Source organism: Oncorhynchus mykiss, chromosome 12 (assembly GCF_057628025.1).
Source record: "Oncorhynchus mykiss isolate SJ-2025 chromosome 12, ASM5762802v1, whole genome shotgun sequence".
NCBI classification, from domain to species: Eukaryota; Metazoa; Chordata; class Actinopteri; order Salmoniformes; family Salmonidae; genus Oncorhynchus; species Oncorhynchus mykiss.
The window spans coordinates 93,644,397-93,664,788 of record NC_143033.1 but is presented as its reverse complement, the minus strand read 5'-3'; the positions used below and the strand labels follow the sequence as shown (position 1 = coordinate 93,664,788).

Genomic DNA, 20,392 nt, shown 5'->3' with positions numbered 1-20,392 from the left:
CACACTATCATGCCCACCCAAACCAAACTGTGTTGGCTGACATAACAACACAGACCCTACACAACCCTTTCACTCTGTTCACACTATCATGCCCACCCAAACCAAACTGTGTTGGCTGACATAACACAGACCCTACACAACCCTTTCACTCTGTTCACACTATCATGCCCACCCAAACCAAACTGACTGGCTGACATATTGTCTTTGCACATTGTCCTTTTTAGCATGGTTCCTGCAACTACAGAATGTTGGATGTGTACACAACCCAGCTCAGTGCAGTTTGGTTAGGCTCAGTAATGGGAAAAGCCCTGTGGTTAGCCTTAATTAGGTCTGGCTCATGGAAATAACCTGGGGTCGCTGATAGTGGTGGTGGGATCCAAAAGAGAAAAATACACAATTTTGGATTCATGAATGTTGGCATTAAACCCCTCTATCAGGGTGTTGGTTCGCTCCAAGGCAGCTTAGACTAATTCAGATTACAGACAGCTTTATGAGTGTGTCGAGGATATCTGGTGCAGCAAGGCTTCCAGCCACTGTCTTTATCTGAGCTATGCTATATCTGAGCTATGCTATATCTGTTCTATGCTATATCCGAGCTATGCTATATCTGTTCTATGCTATATCTGAGCTATGCTATATCTGTTCTATGCTATATTTGAGATATGCTATATCTGTTCTATGCTATAGCTGAGCTATGCTATATCTGAGCTATGCTATATCTGAGCTATGCTATATCTGAGCTATGCTATATCTGTTCTATGCTATATCTGAGCTATGCTATATCTGTTCTATGCTATATCTGAGCTATGCTATATCTGTTTTATGCTATATCTGTTCTATGCTATATCTGTTCTATGCTATATCTGCGCTGTGCTATATCTGTGCTGTGCTATATCTGCGCTATGCTATATCTGTGCTATGCTATATCTGTGCTATGCTATATCTGCTTCTAGGTGCCATTAATAGACAGTAACATAATATTTACATCAGTGGCAGTCGGTGCCATTTAAGATTAGGGAGGACAATTTATTGGACTTATTTATATTACAGCATATTGGATGACTGTCATTCATATTCTATTCACCCAGTTCAATGTAACAGCAATAACTTTAGGCTACTAGCCTACATAACTCACATGTTCCCTATACCCATCATGAGGTTGCTACATCCTATCCTTTGAATGAAAACGTACAATGTAGATGCACAGGTTGATAGACAAATTGGAGTAATCAGGGTGACAGACAGTGACACATTCAATACCACCTTGCGCGCTCTTTCCTGCATCTAGCTGATAAGGGGGAATCATTCGTCCAAACAGTTGCCAACAAGAGTTTCTATTGGACAAATTCCGGTAGGTTTATCCTCATTTCATTCCGTTTTCTTCCATTTAAGAAATGTTTTTCAACAGAATCGGCGGAATGAATACACCCCTGATCACACAGTTCACCTTCATAGCAGCCACATACAAACAGCAACATCACTTGCTTGTTGTTGTATAATTCCTTCTCGCATCAACACGCTCTCCTCCTCTCACCTTTTCCCTTCGTTGTGCACTTCAGTGCACAACACGTCAGCTGTCTGTGGCCAGGCGAACAAATCTTTCCAAGCTAAACCTTCATACTATATGTTACCATATTAGCTAACATCGTAGGCAACATAGCTACAAGAGCTAACATGTTAGTAAACCCGCTACAATCATGCAGTACAGTGTCCAACAAGACGTTTAGCAGCTACACCGGCGGGCCCTGGTGGCAATACATTAATACAACCGAAAGCTTATCTTGACTTGGATGAGTTCCTATGTTGGATAGGCTTAGCCAGCTAGCTAACATAAATAGCATTCCTCTCTTTGAGCCCGGTGTTTGAGTAGGCTAAATTAGCTAGCTAAGTGAAAAAAATATATATATATAGCTATCTCTCTCTGCTGCTTCTCTTTAATTTTTAAAGAAATTAATTTGTTCAAAACTATTGTCTTTCTCTCTATTTGAGTCAACTACTGACCACATTGAATGCACTGCAGTGCTAGCTAGCTGTAGCTTGTGCTTTCAGTACTAGATTCATTCTAGTACTTATTTGATTTACACTAATGGGAGATTCTGGAGAGGCGCTTGACAGCATTTTACACCACAATCAACAAAACACCAAATGATGGAATTTCTCGTGAAATGGTGTCGCATCCCTCCAATAGAGTTCCAGACACTTGTATAATCTATGCCAAGGTGCATTGAAGTTCTCATGGTGGCCTTATTAAAACACTTTATGTTGGTGTTTCCTTTCTTTGGAAGTTACCTGTAGGTAGAAGTTGTTCCTAACCACCCATTCATGGTCAATGTTATCGTTCATCAATTGGTTAAGGTTAGGAGTGGGAGCTGGGTTAAGGTTAGGAGTGGGGACTGGGGATACTTCTACCTTGAGCCCTCTCTTGCAGGCAGACACGTTTCAAACCAAGGTCAAGTGTGTGTGTGAGGGACAGGAGGCATGCTTGAGGTAAATCCTGGGCTCAAGGCCCACAGGGGTCACTGGGGTCAGGGGTGAGAAGTCATGCCTTGACACCCGACCTGCAGCTCTGACTGATTGGCTTGAGATACAAGTTGCAGCTTAACCACAGATCTAGGATCAGATTACCTAACCTCCAATCCTGACCTTAACCATTAGGAGGGTGAGGAATTGCTAGATCAGTGGGCACCTGACCTGTAGCCCTGAGTGTCTGGGCCACAACAGCCCATATGTTTGCCATTGTGTAGGCCTAGTAGGTAGTTCTCCAGCTCACACATTTTGGTTCCCAAAACATTCAGGGAACATTGTTTTTAGGCTGTGGGAATGTTCTATGTTAACTGGGCTAATGTCCCAAGAGGCATTCCAATCAGAAATGTTAGTTCTCAGAACATTGGGTAAAAATATGTTGGTTGTGGGAATGTTCTGTGTTAGCTGGGCGAATGTCTCAAGAGGGTTCACAGTCATTATTTAAGCAATGCTATTTTTGCATGTTTAAAAACACAGGACTTGTTTACGACTTTGGTGCATTGTGATTTGCCAAGTATGCCCAGGGCTCAGAGAGTACAGGTGAAACCTTAAATCCCTTTATTTTCCACCACTGGTTACCACTGGTTTATATTAACAGCAATCAGCGCTTCCACAAGGATGAGTCAACTAAGCATGGCTTTAACTCTATTCACACACACACACACACGTACGCACACGCACACACACACACACACACGCACATGCACATGCAGGCAAACACACACACCCCTAAACACGTTGCTAACTCTACTCATACACACGCATGCATGCGCACACACACGCACATCACTGGCACAAGCACACACAGACAGCTCTGGGTGTTGTGTTCAGTCCTCACACAATGTTTTGTTCTGGCAGAGCCCCTGATAACCATGGTTACGCCCCATCTCTGAAAAGACAGGAGCGAGAGAGGGAGGACAGGACAGAGGGGGTTCACTCATCCCCACACAACCATGCAGACTGCTGTTTCCTCTCCCTCTCTCTCTGGCTCTGCTTTGTGACAGGGAATGAAAACCACATTGTGAGGCTGCAGTGTGGAGTACAGACTCAGAACATATAGTAACAGACAGGTAGTGACGCTGAGTTTCAACACACATACAGTACTGGAGAGAGATCAAGAGAGCTACATCACCATGCTCACTCCAGTCATCCATCTATCAATTCATTCATTCACCCGCTCAACCAACCATCTATACAATCAGTCTTTCAGTCGCTTCCTCTCTCACTTTCTCAGTCCCTCACTCACCTCCACACTCAGTCCCTCTCTTCTCCGTTCACTCACTCATTCCCACACTTACTTACTTACTCACTCAATCTGGCACAGATGGCTTCCACTCTGTGTAGGGCGACTGTCTGACAGGCTGGAGATGGTACACAGAGTACTGACAGAGACAACCACCCAAACACTCTCCCTCCCTCCCTCCCTCCCTCCCTCCCTCCCTCCCTCCCTCCCTCCCTCCCTCCCTCCCTCCCTCCCTCCCCCCTCCCTCCCTCCCTCATATGAGTAATGTGAAGTAGAGCCCCCCAGCCTTCCTTCCTCCATAGCAGAAAAAAACTTTAGTGTCTTCATCCCTTTTATCTCTCTGTCCCCTCTCTATATCGTCTATTTCCCTCTCTGTCCCCTCTCTATGTCGTCTATTTCCCTCTCTGTCCCCTCTCTATATCTGTCTATTTCCCTCTCTGCCCCCTCTCTATATCTGTCTATTTTCCTCTCTGCCCCCTCTCTATAGCTGTCTATTTCCCTCTCTGCCCCCTCTCTATAGCTGTCTATTTCCCTCTCTGCCCCCTCTCTATAGCTGTCTATTTCCCTCTCTGCCCCCTCTCTATATATGTCTATTTCCCTATCTGTCCCCTCTCTATATCTGTCTATTTCCCCCTCTCTATATCCGTCTATTTCCCCCTCTCTGTCCCCTCTCTATATCCGTCTATTTCCCCCTCTGTCCCCTCTCTACATCTGTCTATTTCCCTCTCTGCCCCCTCTCTATATCTGTCTATTTTCCTCTCTGCCCCCTCTCTATAGCTGTCTATTTCCCTCTCTGCCCCCTCTCTATAGCTGTCTATTTCCCTCTCTGCCCCCTCTCTATAGCTGTCTATTTCCCTCTCTGCCCCCTCTCTATATATGTCTATTTCCCTATCTGTCCCCTCTCTATATCTGTCTATTTCCCCCTCTCTATATCCGTCTATTTCCCCCTCTCTGTCCCCTCTCTATATCCGTCTATTTCCCCCTCTGTCCCCTCTCTACATCTGTCTATTTCCCTCTCTCTGCCCCTCTCTATATCTGTCTATTTCCCTCTCTCTGCCCCTCTCTATATCCGCCTATTTCCCTCTCTCTGCCCCCTCTCTATATCGTCCATTTCCCTCTCTCTGTCCCCTCTCTATATCGTCCATTTCCCTCTCTCTGTCCCCTCTCTATATCGTCCATTTCCCTCTCTCTGCCCCCTCTCTATATCGTCCATTTCCCTCTCTCTGTCCCCTCTCTATATCGTCCATTTCCCTCTCTCTGCCCCCTCTCTATATTTGTCTAATTCCCTCTCTCTGCCCCCTCTCTATATCGTCCATTTCCCTCTCTCTGTCCCCTCTCTATATTTGTCTATTTCCCTCTCTCTGCCCCCTCTCTATATCGTCCATTTCCCTCTCTCTGTCCCCTCTCTATATCGTCCATTTCCCTCTCTCTGCCCCCTCTCTATATTTGTCTATTTCCCTCTCTCTGCCCCCTCTCTATATCGTCCATTTCCCTCTCTCTGCCCCCTCTCTATATTTGTCTATTTCCCTCTCTCTGCCCCCTCTCTATATCGTCCATTTCCCTCTCTCTGTCCCCTCTCTATATCGTCCATTTCCCTCTCTCTGTCCCCTCTCTATATCGTCCATTTCCCTCTCTCTGCCCCCTCTCTATATCGTCCATTTCCCTCTCTCTGTCCCCTCTCTATATCGTCCATTTCCCTCTCTCTGCCCCCTCTCTATATCGTCCATTTCCCTCTCTCTGTCCCCTCTCTATATCGTCCATTTCCCTCTCTCTGCCCCCTCTCTATATCGTCCATTTCCCTCTCTCTGTCCCCTCTCTATATCGTCCATTTCCCTCTCTCTGCCCCCTCTCTATATTTGTCTATTTCCCTCTCTCTGTCCCCTCTCTATATTTGTCTATTTCCCTCTCTCTGCCCCCTCTCTATATCGTCCATTTCCCTCTCTCTGCCCCGTCTCTATATCGTCCATTTCCCTCTCTCTGTCCCCTCTCTATATCGTCCATTTCCCTCTCTCTGCCCCCTCTCTATATTTGTCTATTTCCCTCTCTCTGCCCCCTCTCTATATTTGTCTATTTCCCTCTCTCTGCCCCCTCTCTATATCGTCCATTTCCCTCTCTCTGTTCCCTCTCTATATTTGTCTATTTCCCTCTCTCTGTCCCCTCTCTATATCGTCCATTTTCCTCTCTCTGTCCCCTCTCTATATCGTCCATTTCCCTCTCTCTGTCCCTTCTCTATATCGTCCATTTCCCTCTCTCTGCCCCCTCTCTATATCCGTCTATTTCCCTCTCTGTCCCCTCTCTATATTTGTCTATTTCCCTATCTCTGTCCCCTCTCTATATTTGTCTATTTCCCTCTCTATATCATCCATTTCCCTCTCTCTGCCCCCTCTCTTGCTCTCCTTTAGCTGCCACTCCTCTCTCTATTTCGCTCTCTCCATCCGTCTTGTCTTTCGCTCCCTTTGCCCCCTCTTATCCCTCTGTAGCCATTTCTGTCCTCCCCTCAGTTGAAATCTTCTATTTATGTTGAATCTGCTCCCCCTCCCCTGCTGTAAAGAGAACAGCATTCTCATCTCTCTGCCACATTTGAAGATAGGATGTGAACCATGTGCCTTACCCCCTCCCTGGCACTCTCTCTCTCTTCCTCCCTCTCAACACCCAACCACACGGTACTGCAAATCCCCTTCCTTACCCTACATCCCTCTCTTTCTTTATTCACTCGCACTACTTCCCTCTTCCCTTTCTCAGCTCTCTCCTTCCCTGTCTCCGTCTTTCACCCAACACCCGATCATATGGTACAGCAAAACCCCTGCCTTAACCCACATCTCTCTCTACCATCCTCCCTCTTTCCTTCCCCTCTTATGCTCCCCATGCGCTCTCTACCTCCTTCTCTCCCTCTTTCTCACCATCTCCTCACGCTCTGTTTGATTTTCTTCTACCCCTCTATCTCTCCCTCTCTCTTATGTAATGGGGAAGGAGGGATCCAGAATCCAGCTATTACCAGTTCTGCTGCACTGCCTGCACTGTCTGCCTGCTTAGGCATCCTAATCCTCCTCACAGTTACAGATATGGAGGCAAGAGCTGCAGCTGAGGGATCTGTGGTACACAGTGTTGTTATGTGTGAATAACAATGACTACTGTTCCCACAATGCATCTCATTCTCTTTACCTCTGCACACTGAATATTTGTTACCCTAAATGTTTAGTGTATGTATGTAGAGATAAGTGTGTGTCAGTTTATAACGCACAGTGTCAAAACACACACAGTGCATTCAGAAAATATTCAGAGCCCTTGACTTTTTCCACATTTTGTTATGTTATAGCCTTTTTCTAAAATGGATAAAATCAATGTTTTTCCTCATCAATCTACACACAATACCCCATAATGACAAACGAAAACATTTACATAAGTATTCAGACCCTTTGCTATGAAACTCAAAATTGAGCTCAGGTGCATCCTGTTTCCATTGATCATCCTTGAGATGTTTCTACAACTTGATTGGAGTACACCTGTGGTAAATTCAATTGATTGGACATGATTTGGAAAGGCACACACCTGTCTACATAAGGTCCCATAGTTGACTGTGCATGTCAGAGCAAAAACCAAGACATGAGGTTGAAGGAATTGTCCATAGAGCTCCGAGACAGGATTGTGTCAAGGCACAGATCTGGGGAAGGGTAGCAAAAATATTCTACAGCATTGAAGGTCCCCAAGAACACAGTGGCCTCCATCATTCTTAAATGGAAGAAGTTTGGAACCACCAAGACTCTTCCTAGAGCTGGTCGCCCAGCCAAACTGAGCAATCGGGGGAGAAGGGCCTTGGTCAGGGAGGTGACAAGGAACCTGATGGTCACTCTGACAGAGCTCCAGAGTTCCTCTGTGGAGATGGGAGAACCTTCCAGAAGAAGAACCATCTCTGCAGCACTCCACCAATCAGGCCTTTATGGTAGAGTGGCCAGACGGAAGCCACTACTCAGTAAAAGGCACATGACAGCCAGTTTGGCACCTAAAGACTCTCAAACCATGAGAAACTAGATTCTCTGATCTGATGAAACCAAGATTTAAACATGGCACCACCCCTACGGTGAAGCATGGTGGTGGCAGCATCAAGCTGTGGGGATGTTTTTCAGAGGAAGGGACTGGGAGACTAGTCATGATCGAAGGAAAGATGAACGGAGCAAAGTACAGAGAGATCCCGAGCGCTCGGGACCTCAGACTGGGGCGAAGGTTCACCTTCCAACAGGACAACAACCCTAAGCATACTGCCAAGTCAACGCAGAAGTGGCTTCTGGACAAGTCTCGTAATGTCCTTGAGTGGCCCAGCCAGAGCCCGGAATTGAACCCGATCGACATCTCTGTAAATATCTGCGCAGCGACGCTCCCCATCCAACCTGACCGAGCTTGAGAGGATCTGCAGAGAAGAATGGGAGAAACTCCCCAAATACAGGTGTGCCAAGCTTGTAGCGTCATAACCAAGAAGACTTGAGGCTGTAATCACTGCCAAAGATGATTCAATATAGGGTCTGAATACTTATGTAAATGTGATATTTCAATTTTTTGTAATTTTATAAATTTGCTAAAAAAAATGCTTTGTCATTATGGGGTATTGTGGTCTCCCGGGTGGCGCAGTGGTCTAGAGCACTGCATCACAGCGCTAGCTGTGCCACCAGAGACTCTGGGTTCGCGCCCAGGCTCTGTTGCAGCCGGCCGCGATCGGGAGGTCCGTGGGGCGACGCACAATTGGCCTAGCGTCGTCTGGGTTAGGGTGGGTTTGGCCGGTAGGGATATCCTTGTCTCATCGCCGCACCAGCGACTCCTGTGGCGGGCCGGCTAACCAAGGTAGCCAGGTGCACGGTGTTCCCTCCGACACATTGGTGCGGCTGGCTTCCGGGTTGGAGGCGCGCTGTGTTAAGAAGCAGTGCGGCTTGGTTGGGTTGTGTTTCGGAGGACGCATGACTTTCAACCTTCGTCTCTCCCGAGCCCGTACGGGAGTTGTAGCGATGAGACAACATAGTATTGGATACAATGAAATTGGGGAGAAAAGTTATTTTTTATTTTTTTTAAATACAAAATTATGGGGTATTGTGTGTAGATTGATGAGGGGGGGTGGACTATTTAATCAATTAATCAATAAGGCAAAATGTGGAAAATGTCAAGGGGTCTGAATACTTTCCAAATGCACTGTATAGGCTTAGTTCAGACAGCTCAATGTGGATATTTTTTTCCCACTAATTGTTTTTTTTTGACCAATCACATCAGATCTTTTCACATCATGTCTTTTTCAGAGCTGGTTTGATTGGTCAGCTCTCAAAAAAAACTGGTCTGCCTGTATAAACGCAGCCTTACTATCTTACTCCCCAATAGCTCTCACTGCACACTGGTTCTACGCACCATTTACACACCAATGCATCATTTACATACATAGTATACAACTTCACATCAATGTTACAATATACTACACTACAATTAATACCAACACATTGCAACTGCATTTATAAGGCCTATAAATAATGCAATTGCTCATGGCTACGACAGCAAGAACCGTCTTCAGTACCTCAAGTCAAAAGCAGAAACCTACAGAGCAATCCTCTACAATTATCGTCCTCTACAATTACCCTAGACAGTGCACTACCAGATGCTGTGTAATTACCATAACCATAATTGGGTAGATGATTACATTTTCTGACTAGGATCTCTCTCAACTCACTCTCCTCTCCTCAGTCTTTTAGCAATTTTGTCATTCATTTGATATGAATAGAGATGATAAATAATCGGTTTTGTGTGTTTGTTTGTGGAGGGGGGGTGTGAGTATGTGCATGCGTTTAGATGTGTGTGTATATATATATATGTATATATGTGTTTATAAAAACCTGTTTTCACTTTGTCATTATAGGTTATTATGTGTAGATTGATGAGGAAATGTTTTTATTTCATCCATTTTAGAATAAGGCCGTAACGTAACAAAATGTGGAAAAAGTCAAGGGGTCTGAATACTTTCCGAATGCTCTGTATATGTGTGTGTATATGTGTGTGCACATGCATGTGTGTGTGTCCTAACCTTAGCCCGTGCAGGGCTCCAGATGTGGAGATAGACAGATGTTGTTGGGGTCAGCAGGTCATTTCCGGGAGATGGACCAAAGCTTGCCTCACATCTGCCTGTTCTGTTCCATGCCACATTAGTCATCATGTCGTAAGGTAGCCATAATAATTCATTACTAATTAGCCTTTTGAAGTACTATCGCTCCCGACCAATGCTGTAATGTCGTCTACAGAATCGGGGAGGGGACTGTGGATCTCTCTCTGTCCGTTCATTTGTACATTAGTCACATGCGATATCTCAGACAGCACAGACCAGATTCGGACTAAACTTGGGTGAACGATGTGTCTTGCCATAGAGATACAGCATTTACTAAATGACACTGATTGGCCCAAGGTCGGGAGCTACAGTAATTAACTGAAATGTATTGTCCCAAGGGGAGGGACGCTGCATCATTTGTAGGGGACGACATCTTAACGTAAATTGATTCATTTCTGTAATATTTTTGGGGATCAGCAGCAGTACTGTAACGAAGGTGCTTCATTAGGAACAGGGTACTGTTGTTAGCATTGCATCCACCATGAAAGTTGGTGACTAATCGCCATATTGGATGACACTTAAAAATACTCTTTTGGTACGATTCTCTCAATGCATTTAAAGGCATTGGACTTGTGCAAGCATGGCTGGACCAAGTTTCAACAATATTCCTTGACCTGTCTATTTCTTTTAAATCCATGAGGGGGAGTTTACGAGTGTACACTTGGGGAAAAGTGGAAGAATCACAACGCAGCCAGAGCCCAAGGGCAAATGAAGGGGTCAGAGAAGAGATGGAGAGGTCAGGCAAGGATGGGGGCCTTGGGGGGCTTTAATCTGTCTTCAGAAGAGATGCTAGACTGGCAGGACTCCAAACTACATCATCTAACTCTTTTTAAAGACCTGTTTTCTAGACTGGCAGGTTGGCAGGACTCCATACTAGTTATTTTTATACCTGTTTTCTAGACTGGCAGGTTGGCAGGACTCCATACTAGTTATTTTTATACCTGTTTTCTAGACTGGCAGGTTGGCAGGACTCCATACTAGTTATTTTTATACCTGTTTTCTAGACTGGCAGGTTGGCAGGACTCCATACTAGTTATTTTTGAAGACCTGTTTTCTATACTGGCTGGTTGCAGGACTCCATTCTAGTTATTTTTATACCTGCTTTCTAGACTGGCTGGTTGGCAGGACTCCATACTAGTTATTTTTGAAGACCTGTTTTCTAGACTGGCTGGTTGGCAGGACTCCATACTAGTTATTTTTGAAGACCTGTTTTCTAGACTGGCTGGTTGGCAGGACTCCATACTAGTTATTTTTGAAGACCTGTTTTCTAGACTGGCTGGTTGGCAGGACTCCATACTAGTTATTTTTGAAGACCTGTTTTCTAGACTGGCTGGTTGGCAGGACTCCATTCTAGTTATTTTTATACCTGCTTTCTAGACTGGCTGGTTGGCAGGACTCCATACTAGTTATTTTTGAAGACCTGTTTTCTATACTGGCTGGTTGGCAGGACTCCATTCTAGTTATTTTTATACCTGCTTTCTAGACTGGCTGGTTGGCAGGACTCCATACTAGTTATTTTTGAAGACCTGTTTTCTAGACTGGCTGGTTGGCAGGACTCCATACTAGTTATTTTTGAAGACCTGTTTTCTAGACTGGCTGGTTGGCAGGACTCCATACTAGTTATTTTTGAAGACCTGTTTTCTAGACTGGCTGGTTGGCAGGACTCCATACTAGTTATTTTTGAAGACCTGTTTTCTAGACTGGCTGGTTGGCAGGACTCCATTCTAGTTATTTTTGAAGACCTGTTTTCTAGACTGGCTGGTTGGCAGGACTCCATACTAGTTCTTTTTATACCTGTTTTCTAGACTGGCTGGTTGGCAGGACTCCATACTAACTCTTTTTATACCTGTTTTCTAGACTGGCTAGTTGGCAGGACTTCATACTAGCTCTTTTTAAAGACTGGCAGGTTGTCAGGACTCCATAGTAGCTTTTTTTAAAGACTGGCACGTTGGCAGGACTCCATACTAGCTCTTTTTAAAGACTGGCAGGTTGGCAGGACTCCATACTAGCTCTTTTTATACCTGTTTTCTAGACTGGCAAGTTGGCAGGACTCCATACTAGTTATTTTTATACCTGTTTTCTAGTCTGGCTGGTTGGCAGGACTCCATACTAGCTCTTTTTAAAGACTGGCACGTTGGCAGGACTCCATACTAGCTCTTTTTAAAGACTGGTAGGTTGGCAGGACTCCATACTAGTTATTTTTGAAGACCTGTTTTCTAGACTGGCAGGTTGGCAGGACTCCATACTAGTTATTTTTGAAGACCTGCTTTCTAGACTGGCTGGTTGGCAGGACTCCATACTAGTTATTTTTGAAGACCTGTTTTCTAGACTGGGTGGTTGGCAGGACTCCATACTAGTTATTTTTGAAGACCTGTTTTCTAGACTGGCTGGTTGGCAGGACTCCATACTAGTTATTTTTGAAGACCTGTTTTCTAGACTGGCTGGTTGGCAGGACTCCATACTAGTTATTTTTGAAGACCTGTTTTCTAGACTGGCTGGTTGGCAGGACTCCATTCTAGTTATTTTTGAAGACCTGTTTTCTAGACTGGCTGGTTGGCAGGACTCCGTTCTAGTTATTTTTGAAGACCTGTTTTCTAGACTGGGTGGTTGGCAGGACTCCATACTAGTTATTTTTGAAGACCTGTTTTCTAGACTGGGTGGTTGGCAGGACTCCATTCTAGTTATTTTTAAAGACCTATTTTCTTTCCTCCATCTCACAATAACACTATGTTCCTTCACTGACGTCATCGGTCTTCCACAGCTGTGTGTCAGATAAATGGAGGGAGTGACAGAGAATAAGATAGAGAAAGACTGAGGAAGAGAGAGGAGACAGGTGGAATAGAGAGAATGAGAGAGGGTTGTGGCAATGAGAGAGAGAAAGAACGAGATAAATAAATAAAGACTATGCCAGAGAGACAGAGAGAGATGGAGATAAATAAATAAAGACTATGCCAGAGAGACAGAGAGAGATGGAGATAAATAAATAAAGACTATGCCAGAGAGACTGATCAGACAGACAAACACACTGATGATCAGACAGACAGACAGACAGACAGACAGACAGACAGACAGGGATAGTTCTGTGCCTCCCTCCATGGTCCCCAGACCTCTCCAGGCATCCCAGGCCTGGATAATTAGTCCTCATTAACATGTGACTGGGTCTCACAGTGTGACCATATGCTAATTGACTTGGCAATTAAGTCAACTTTTTTATGATTAGAGAGAGTCAGAGAGCATGACTGGGTTACATGATAATGATCAGAGAGAGAGTCAGAGAGCATGTCTGGGTTACATAATAATGATCAGAGAGAGAGTCAGAGAGCATGTCTGGGTTACATGATCATGATCAGAGAGAGAGTCAGAGAGCATGTCTGGGTTACATGATAATGATCAGAGAGAGAGTCAGAGAGCATGTCTGGGTTACATGATAATGATCAGAGAGAGTCAGAGAGCATGTCTGGGTTACATTATAATGATCAGAGAGAGAGAGTCAGAGAGCATGTCTGGGTTACATGATAATGATCAGAGAGAGAGTCAGAGAGCATGTCTGGGTTACGTGATAATGATCAGAGAGAGAGTCAGAGAGCATGTCTGGGTTACATAATAATGATCAGAGAGAGAGTCAGAGAGCATGTCTGGGTTACATTATAATGATCAGAGAGAGAGAGAGTCAGAGAGCATGTCTGGGTTACATTATAATGATCAGAGAGAGAGTCAGAGAGCATGTCTGGGTTACATGATAATGATCAGAGAGAGAGTCAGAGAGCATGTCTGGGTTACGTGATAATGATCAGAGAGAGAGTCAGAGAGCATGTCTGGGTTACATTATAATGATCAGAGAGAGAGTCAGAGAGCATGTCTGGGTTACATTATAATGATCAGAAGAAGAATTAGTGGAGTGGGTTGTGCTGGGGAGTGGAATGGAGAGAAGATGAGAGGAGAGAAACAGAGGAGAGCAGGATGTGCGGAGGAAGCTGTAGCGTGGAAGGGATTGTTGTGTGATTGTTGTGTGATGAGTCAAGCTGTTGCCTCTGAGCACAGACACACGTGCACACAAGAGGAAACTCAGGCGTTGATGAAGATATGACATGCTCATACGTTCTCTCTCTCTTTCTCTGTCTCACACACAGCTCTACCAGATATACACATGGTTGGCATAAGGTACATATGGTTGAGAGAGAAGAAGGCCAGAGGGTAAAACATCAGGTGTTCGAGGTTTGAATGATGACTAACTCACTCTGTGTGACACCAAAGACAGGACCTCAGAATAATATTGCATATTTGTATGTAGTCTACTTCTCCTTTGCAGGTCATGTCCAGCATACACTCTTAGAAAAAAGGGTTCCAAAAAGGTTCTTCAGCTGTCCCCATAGGAGAACCCTTTTTGGTTCCAGGTAGAACTATTTTGGGTTCCATGTAGAACCCTCTGTGGAAAAGATTTAACATGGAACCCAAAATGATCTGGAATCATTATTGGGGACTGCCGCAGAAGTGTTTTAGGTTCTAGATAGCACCTTTTTTTCTAAGAGTGTAATCGCCCCTTGTAGGATAAACAAAGAAGACATTTTGAATGGAATTTAAACCGTCCCTGATCTGTTTCATTAAGTACATTCTAGAACACAGAACACACTCAGAGACACCCATGGCATTTCTAACCACATACAATTAGGGATGGGCGATATATCAAATTCATTTTAATTTCTGTTTTTGCACGTTAATTAAAATGCCTGTATCGCAAGAATCTAGTTTTTACTGTTTACATTTTTTTCAGAGCATTTATGTCCGCTTATTCTCATGTTGTCTTTTTGGTCTCGTCTCCTTCTCTCCTTTTGCTGTGACTGTGCACCTTACCGTTTACACACACGCCAAGCCCCTCCCCCACACGCCAAGCCCCTCCCCCACACACAGAGCCCCTCTCATCACACACCAAGCCCCTCCCCAACACACAAAGCCCCTCCCCCACACTCAGAGCCCCTCCCTCCCCCACACACAGAGCCCCTCCCTCCCCCACACACAGAGCCCCTCCCTCCCCCACACTCAGAGCCCCTCCCTCCCCCACACTCAGAGCCCCTCCCTCCCCACACACAGAGCCCCTGCCTCCCCCACACTCAGAGCCCCTCCATCCCCCACACTCAGAGCCCCTCCCCCACACACACAGAGCCCCTCCCCCACACTCAGAGCCCCTCCCTCCCCCACACACAGAGCCTCTCCCCCACACTCAGAGCCCCTCCCTCACCCACACTCAGAGCCCCTCCCTCACCCACACACAGAGCCCCTTCCTCCCCTACACACAGAGCCCCTCCCTCCCCCACACTCAGAGCCCCTCCCTCCCCCACACACAGAGCCTCTCCCCCACACACAGAGCCTCTCCCCCACACTCAGAGCCCCTCCCTCACCCACACTCAGAGCCCCTCCCTCCCCCACACACAGAGCCCCTCCCTCCCCCACACACAGAGCCCCTCCCTCCCCCACACACAGAGCCCCTCCCATCACACACCAAGCCCCTCCCCCACACACAGAGCCCCTCCCTCCCCCACACACAGAGCCCCTCCCTCCCCCACACACAGAGCCCCTGCCACTCACAACTACAAAGATGAGAGATCACTTCTTCCTCTGACAAGCGGTTTCAACCAGCTATTTACATTTCAGGTCTGGTCCAACAGAATGAGACATTGAGACATTATTTTACTGGAGTAGAGGAGTTAACCTTTCTAACCATACCCTTTTCATGTCTCAACTCCTCAGATTGTGCGCAGAGCAGACACTACCAAAACAGGAGCATCAATTTGAAGTTACATTTTTAAGTTTAGTTTAATTTATTTGCACAAAGAAAACAAGTGATAAACAACAATACAGATTTCGGTTTGCAGGTGTGTTTGGAAGCCCAAGGGCTTATATAAAAACCACAGCAGAAAATACTATATACAATATATAAGTCCACAGATACAACAGCTTTGTTAAAACAGATAACAAAGCCTACTAATATACAATGCAATGAACATTGATTCTGGAAAATTCATGCTCAGTTTGTCACGCGTGGTGCCACATACCGCTAGCTGCATTTTAGCCAAAGACTGTTGTACTAGCTGTCTATTCTGTGTTTTATAAATGTGCAATAAGCATCAAACATAATTATATAAGGAATTGGCAAATCGCTCTCATTCTGAGACATAAGGTAGGCCACTTGATTCCAACATTTGAACGAAGTGGACAGGCTAACATGCTGCTCAAACAGTTGGAGATGGACAGAAGGGTGTGTTCATAACAATTACACTGTTCTACCTTGTTAGCTAGAAAATAGATCCACGTTGGCTCAAGTTGAAATATAAATATTAACTGGATACTCACCAACACGTGGGCTTGTGTGTGAGAGATTGTTTCTGAGACCTGTGTTAATGTTCCAGAATGCTGCTACAAGAAGTTCCCTACAAGCATCTCGCTACACTCGCATTAACATCTGCTAACCATGTGTATGTGACCAATACAATCTGATTAGAAGTTGTTCATTATTAGTGAAGGGGCATTCTGCGTGGTTCTGGTTCTGGTTACATTTGTAACAAAAAGGGCACTTTCATAGACAGACTTGAAAGTCAAATCAGTGATTATTGCAAAAAAGCAGGTTAAAATAAAAGCAGGTTCAATAATTAAATGATTAGTGTGTCTTATGGTTGTGGAGGCTTATATTTAGTATACGTATAACTTCATTACCTGAATTCATTACATTATTGCAGACTGTTTTGAAATGCAGTGTGTTTGACCTTTAATTGTACAACAAAGCAAATGTATATATCGTTTTTTTTGTTTGTTATATATATGATTTAAAAAAATCTAATATATTGTGAACTGCCCATAAGTTTAAATAAATAAATAAATAGAGATGTAATTTTAGGCCATATCGCCCAGCCCTACATACAATCATCAACATGACTACACCACAGCACCAGAGACCAAGTACGGGTAGGTAGACCAAATAACTCTCTTGTCTGACACCCTTCCCTCACTGCCAATGACACAACAATGGTCAAGTCAAAGAAGGTCATGTCCTGTACATGTATGCTGGAAGAGATCCTCTCCCATGTTCCAGAGCAAAGTTACATTGATTCAGTTGTTATAACCTAGTAATAAGTGCATCATCATTGATGTATGAGCGGTCAGCAGTGGTCACTTACCCAGTATAGTAGAATCGTAGCTCTGGTTAGGTCAGGGTGCTCGCTAGAGGCCAAAAATAATCTGGTCCTAAGTGTTGCTGGCCTTGCCTTTAACTCTTTCACTGACCAAGTCCCTGTTTTAGGCAGATACCTATTTAGGGAATGTTATTTTTACAGAATCAGTAAACCCCCCCCCCTCCCTTAAACAATACTGACCACATGGGAGGGTCCGGAGGGGTTTCCAGAAAGGATTGTTAGTGGGGGGACCCGGGCCCACCCATTGTTAGGTTGGCGGGGGTGATCTCAATTCCTAAATAAAGAATATAATCTCACCTTGAATGTTTCCAAAAATAGAGAAGGGAGGGTGTTTGAGGATGAGAGAACATCAGTGTTTCCACTAAGATTTTGTTCAGCAGCTGAGGTTTCTCAGATGATCTGATGTTTTTACTCTGGTGGGTATTTTTTCAGTGGCTGCAAGATTTGCAGCATATAGGGGAAACATAGAACATCCATGGATATGATTGGAAATGTGCATTTACATGAAATCCCCAAATGGTGTCAACCACCATGGAGACCATGCTGCTCATATTATGCACTGTGAGCTATGACATCAATGGCAGAGCACAGCAGAGGCATCATTCATGTACAATCACTGGGTTGACATATGATTCTGATGTAAACAGTATTGCCGTTTACCCTCACTCAAGCTTAGATGTTGTTATTGATGTTATGCTTGGTCAGGTGGCAGGTGGTCCTTTTCATCAATTACCCTTGAGGTCATGGCCACTCACTAAGGCATGGCCCTGAGCATCCCATTGGTTCCTGCATGAAATGTGGGTGAAGGAAACTGTCTACCGGTGTACAGCTAGCTACCATTGTCGCCCCCACCCCTTCTTCTGTTGGGTTTATTGGCGGTTGGCATCCAACGTTATTGTGCATTACTGCCACCTACTGTACTGGAATCTCCTAGTTTAAAAAATGGACCAATATAAGTATAATGAGGAGTTCCTGCAGAAGCAGGAATGCCCACATGCAGGAACGCCCCGAATTGCGGCAGCAATTGCACTCTTCTCAATGATAGAGCTTTCCCAACAACGTGCCCAAAGACAAATACCAGACCACCTGGCAAGTTGACACATTAGAACCCCGCATCTGGTGCAGCCACATGACCAGCACTCACACAAGACTGTCAAGGGGGCAACTTCCACCCCTGTGAATGACGAACCCTACAATAGCCAGTGTCCAGTTTAACCTCTAACAATAGTGTCGTGCTAAAACTACCAATTGGCCATTGACTATGATTATATCACGTTCACAGAAAACCATGCACGTATACCAATCGAATCTCTCTCTTGAATCACTCCCCTCCCTCTCTCGTTTATATCGATCGATACTCGAGGGTAAATCGAGGGAACGTACCTTGTGCGACGTAAACAAATCCGATGGAAACGATTGCAGAATGCACGTGTCACTTGTATAGCGGGGATGTATTGGGAAAAAGTCACATTTTAGAGTTGAAGCCCTCCTGCTTCGTTTGCGTTTACACTTTCCACCCACATTCCCACGGCTGTGGATCAGCTCTGCGCCCCCGACAGAATTATTCAACCCTCTCCTGGGTTAGGAGAGATAAAACTCTGTGTTCAACCCTCTCCCGGGTTAGGAACCAGACAGAGAACACTCTGTATTCAACCGTACTTTTTCTCTGCTGGTAACTGTCCCGATTTGACACGCCAGAAGGGAGACGCACTCAGAATGGCAGAATTGGGTTACAGTTGTCGTTTCTCCTAAATCCTTTGTTCAATGGTGCGTTTCCCCAACGAACCCCCTTTTGTGATTAATAAATTAGGAATAATCTAAATAAATAAAAGACACGAATGCAACTTTAATATCCCGCTGTTCACAAAATATCGTGCGTTAAATCCAGACGGATTCCCTGTCACTGCTGCGCACCTTTACACTGTTCACTGCCCGGGTCGAGGCTCAGCTCCCCCTGCTGCACATCTCGTGACTGACTGCATCAACGTGTATGACAGTTTGGAGCTCTGCATAACATGCGTCATTTTAATCCCTCTTTGAACAGCCAGCGAACATGACAGCTCTACGTGGAGCAACGGGAGAAACCACAATCTACTCACTTCACTGCACTCCGTCCTCCCTCTCGCTCTCTCTCTCTCTCTCTCTCTCTCTCACTCTCTCCAGTCCGCTTCTGCTCTGTAGGCAGTCCTATATTCTCCCCTCCAACAAATTGGTGTGCTGACCGCGGGTTTTCCCGTCAATTCCTCTTTAGCACCACGTCCATACACCTTTCACCCAAATCTGTCTATTGGCCGGCGATTCAGTACACTCTATTTCGGATTAAAATTGAAATGATAATCCGTGGTTCATTTACGGTTCTTGGCATCAAGTTCTTCCCTTCCACATTCGGTCTGTGGTTGGTTCGGAGCTATGAGTATAATGGTGTTGTGATGCTGGTTTCTCCTTCTGCTTGAACACGCGCGTCCTCAGCCCTTCGATTCGATCTATTCAGGGAGGCGTGAAGTGAGTGACACATAACCCGCCCTGTGCCAGATCTGCGCAGCCTACTATGAGCGCAATCAACCCACTAGGATTGGGGGGTGATCTGTTGTTGTTACCCCTCTACACCGCCTGAAATTGTATCCAACTGCTTCTGCTCGGGATATTGCCTCTTCACCGATATCCCGCGTAACCAGCGGGTTAGTCGGATACCGCTGCTCTGCTTCGGAGGACAATTTGAGTAACAGTCACATTGATTTCTGTCCAGAGAGTCGCGCCTTCGTAATCCTCGTAATCACAGCCTATCTGTCAATATCCCCGTGCCATTGCCACACAGACAGAAGATAATAAAGAAACGCTGCATTCGTTAAAGCATGGAGCCTTTGTTGTCTGCTCTAATGTTCCAATGGGATTGTATTTAATCTGAGATTTGGAGTATTAGTACAGGAAACTCTTTGGCCGTCCCGACCTGGCCCCAGGCCCAATTCTTTAGCATGACCATGGAGGGGATGGACATAATGACAACACAGACACAGATCTGACACACTGACATACACACACTTAGACACCTAAATGCAGACACACTCGCACACACACGGGTTTAAAGTACGTGCACACACATGCACACACACACACCATTAACATGTGCATTGCATGTTAAACAAATGCTCAGAGCTATAACACACTTGAGCTCTATATGCAAACTCATATAGGCTCGCTGATTCTCTCTCGCTGATTGATGTGACAATAGAGTGACCTCATTGTGTTAATGAGGCAGCCATGTGCATCACACACACACACACACACACACACATACACACACACACACACACA

The 20,392-nt window shown here is 45.2% G+C and overlaps 1 protein-coding gene across 7 annotated transcripts in view; it reads right to left on the bottom strand.

Annotated features, from left to right (window-relative positions):
• LOC110485252 (G protein-coupled receptor family C group 5 member B-like) overlaps positions 1-19,983 on the bottom strand; it is a 32,818-nt gene extending 12,835 nt beyond the window's left edge. For 2 of the 7 annotated variants that reach the window (XM_090194191.1, XM_090194194.1), the window contains exon 1: positions 3,830-3,923. The gene's annotated coding sequence lies outside the window, so the exon portion shown is untranslated. Of the gene's footprint in view, positions 1-3,825; positions 3,924-18,463 lie in introns of those variants that run through there. The other 5 variants (XM_090194188.1, XM_090194192.1, XM_090194189.1 and 2 more) reach the window with 5 other exon arrangements.
• Between the last annotated feature and the right edge of the window lie 409 nt (positions 19,984-20,392).